We start from the raw sequence: 4,222 nt of genomic DNA, 5'->3' as shown, positions 1-4,222 counted from the left end.
AGTCAGAAAATAACTTGGAAATTTTAAGTCAGATGAAGACAAATTATGGCATAATATTATTAATAAATAATATAATGGCATAAAATTATTGATTGGTTTTTTGGAGTCTTTTTGTACTTTTTATTTCAACTCCAATTTTGTTACATTTACGGGTATCCCGTGAAACCATATCGAAACTACAAACTGAGACATGGATGCACAGAAAACCAGAAAGCGAGAGAGTTTGTGTTTTCGATATGGTTTCACGAAAACCCGTAAAACTAACAAATTTTGAGTTGAAATAACAAATACAAAAAGAACTCAAAAAAACAATCATAATTTGATTGCTTAGTCGCGACATCTCTTGTGTGGGTGAGCGGTTGGTTAGTGTGACGTCTGTCGACGAAACATAGATGTCGCTAGTGCTGCTGCTTAATTAGCATAGTAGAAATAAGTAACCTGAGATATGTATGCGTAGGAAAATTCATGTCTTAATTCCGTCCAGCAGTGGTGTAGGGGTTATAGCACGCAGCACGGATTGCTGAGGGCCTAGGTTCGATTCCCAGTGCTGGTCACTTTTTCTGGTTTTTCTGTGCAGCCATGTCTCAGTTTGTATTTTCTATATTAAATAGAATCTTATAACTACAATACTACCGTTGCGGGCGAAAAGTCCTCGAGTGGCGATCATGAACCAGAAGACGAAGCGTTGGCAGCCTCCCACTAGGTGGACTGACGACATCGCGAGAGTTGCAGGCAACCGGTGGATGCAAGTGGCGAGTGGTCGCTCATTGTGCTTATCTAAGTTCTTCTGATCAGCTGTGGATGTCTTCCGGCTGATCACAATGATTATTTACGTAAAATTTCTCATAGGCATATATCTAGAGCACTAGACTTGTTATTTTCTTTTTTTTAAACCCTTAAATCAGGGTTTCTTAAACTTTTTGCAGTCAAAAACATATTCCATACTAATATTACAAATGCGAAACTTGTGTGTGTTTGTATGTTTGTATATTTGTCCGTCTTTAACGTCGAAACGGAGCGACGGATCGACGTGATTTTTGGCTAAGAGATAGTTTATGGGCTAGAAAGTGACATACATACACATACATATATATAATCACGCCTCTTTCCTGTAGGGTAGGCAGAGACCACTTTTTCCACTTGCTACGATCCTTACATACTTGTTTCGCTTCGTCCACTTTCATTATTCCTTCATACATGCTCTTCGGTTTAGGGTACTCTTGACCTGGCCTTTTTTCAAGACGTCCCTGATTTGGTCTCGAAACGTCCGCCTAGGTCTACCCCTTCAACACTTTCATTCACACTCGCCTCATACACTTTTTCGTCAATCGTTCTTCATTCATTCTCTCGACATGCCAAACCATCTCAGCATACCTTTCTCAATTTTTGAAAAAAAAGAAACAATCAATCAATTTCAATTTTAGAAAGTGACATGGCTACTTTTAATCCCGAAAAAATGCGTGCCCGAGGGAACAGCGCGCGATAGCCGAATTCCACGCGGGCGAAGCCAAAAGCTTGTTTCCTAATAAATATGTTTACAGATTGACCTACTGCGGACCTCTGATACACATGCTACGGACCCCCAAGGGCTCCGCGGCCCCACTTTAAGAAACCTGGCCTTAAATTGATAAAATTTTGAAAAAGTTCATGACTCAAACCTCGTCGTGATTTTAGTCCAAAAAAATTTTTTTTCTATAAAAATACAAAAATATAGACTTGAATCATGTTCACTGCGGTGCACACTGTCAAATTAAGCGTGACAGTCAGTTTTTTTGATTTTCATTTTTATTTCGGGCACTTGGGTAAATAAGGATAAATTCAGGCTGAGTGTTCACTCAGCGCAGATAATGACAGGTGGAACGCGCCCTGTAATCCAGGATTACATCAGGCGCAACAAACGCGTCCCTCACATTTTATTATTTATTATTTACCTTTATTTACCAATCGCTGTATTACATAGAACACGGCCCGATCAAAAGTATTTCTTCTATAAGAGCATTCCCTTTTTTAGGGTTCCGTAGCCAAAATGGCAAAACGGAACCCTATAGTTTCGTCATCTGTCTGTCCGTCCGCGGCTTTGCTCGAAGACAATCAGTGCTAAAAAGCTGTAATTTTGCACGAATACATGTACAAAAAATGAAACCGTGGTGGTCTAATGGTTTGACCTATCGCCTCTCAAGCAGAGGGTCGTGGGTTCGAACCCCGGCTCGCACCTCTGAGTTTTTCGAAATTCATGTGCGGAATTACATTTGAAATTTCCACGAGCTTTGCGGTGAAGGAAAACATCGTGAGGAAACCTGCACAAACCAGCGAAGCGATTCAATGGTGCGTGCGAAGTTCCCAATCCGCACTGGGCCCGCGGGGAACTATGGCCCAAGCTCTCTTGTTCTGAGAGGAGGCCTGTGCCCAGCAATGGGACGTATTTAGGCTGGGATGATGATGATGATGACATGTACAGAAACTATGGCGACGAAATGATAAATAAAAGATTGAAATAAAAAAAGCTATATTCAAAACTTTGAAAACTTCATGGTGCTTGTATATCAAACTTTCAAGAAAAACTATAACGGCTTAGTTTGCTTAAGAATTATTAGTAGTTTAAGAGTAAATAGCAGCCTAAGGTATAAAATATACCTATAAACTTGGGAAGACTCCGTACAAAATTACAAAATCCTTGGAAAACTACTACTTGATTTTTCCGTAACGGCTACGGAACCCTATCTTGAGCGTGTCCCTCGTATAGTGCTTCTACTGAGTAAAAAGTCATCAGCTTATTTACCTACTAACTTTTACCCGCGGCTTCGCCCGCGCGGAATTTGGTTATCGCGCGCTGTTCCCTCGGGAGCTGTGCATTTTTTCGGGACAAAAAGTAGCCTATGTCACTCTTTGGCCCATAAACTATCTCTATGCCAAAAATAACGTCGATCCGTCGCTCCGTTTCGACGTGAAAGACGGACAAACACACACACATTCGCATTTATAATATTAGTATGGATTTTTATTTTCTTTCGTCTTAACTTGTACTATAAAAGTGTTTTTACGAATAGCGAATATTTATCATTTGATTTTTATTTTATCTTATCCTTTGCGTTATTACGCACGCCCAACTATTTACATAATATTAATAATTATTATTATTTTATTTATGACGGTGGAGCAGTCTACATTCCACTGAACGTAGATTATAGTTAGAGTTTAGTTTTGTAACTAGGGACCCCATACATCCCTGTATTATTATATTATTATTTTGTATTTTCTTTTATTTCATTGTATAACTGTAGTTTTTAAGTATTTTATTTGTAATTATTTTATGTTGAAAAAATGACTTTTCTGCAAGTTTCTTGCGGCGCATTCTTTCTTGGCAATGATGGTCTTTCCGAAAGCGCTGGTAGTTTTAAAATGACGTGTAAAAGTGCCCATTGCGGCCTATTACTAATAAATGATTTGATTTTTTTTTGATTTTGATACAAATTTTCTTCCAAATCCGTTCAGCTGTTTTAGCGTGAGCCCAGCAGTGGGACGTATGTTGATGACCCCAAACAAAAACCTGCGTTTTCGCGACATCAGTTCAAAAGAACTTTTGCGCGGTCAAAATATATTATAGCGCCTGAAAGCTTTGCAGAGCAACATTGACTCGATGAGATGAAAAAAACTATCATACAGTTTGAATATACACAACACATACAGTTCCTGCACTCCAAATAACTAATACCATTTCCAACTAACTAGTTTTGACATGTACGTGTGTGGTTGAACGAATAATTAAAATATATAAAGTTTATTTCTATCAACGATTTTTATTTAATGAAAGTTGTAGCTTGCTTTAAGCGAAGCGTAGGCCTAGTATTTCACAGTCATCGAGGTGCAGTGAAGGATATACGTTTATAATAAACACGCAAAATCATTATTTGATGATTCGGCCGTGGGATGAGAGTGGAGGCAGGAGGGTTGGGTAGGCCCTCACACCGCCGTCATCGGGGAGACTGGGAAACTGCAGCGCTGCAGCCCATCAGTGTGCCGGGCTAGGCTGCTGGAGACGCGTGCATTTACCAACTACGCATCGCGAAAAAAAAAAAACACTGAAAAACAAAAAAAAACTTTTGAACAAAAAATTAAAAAAAACGGCCTAAAACAATTCCAAAAAAAAAAAACCAATATTTGGTTCCAAAATTTTTTGAGAAATTCAAATTATTGACGCATGCGTTGAGCCAGCCCACACATT

Source organism: Choristoneura fumiferana, chromosome 19 (assembly GCF_025370935.1).
Source record: "Choristoneura fumiferana chromosome 19, NRCan_CFum_1, whole genome shotgun sequence".
In the NCBI taxonomy this organism is placed as follows: Eukaryota; Metazoa; Arthropoda; class Insecta; order Lepidoptera; family Tortricidae; genus Choristoneura; species Choristoneura fumiferana.
The sequence above is the reverse complement of the archived record's forward strand: the minus strand, read 5'-3'. Positions refer to the sequence as shown.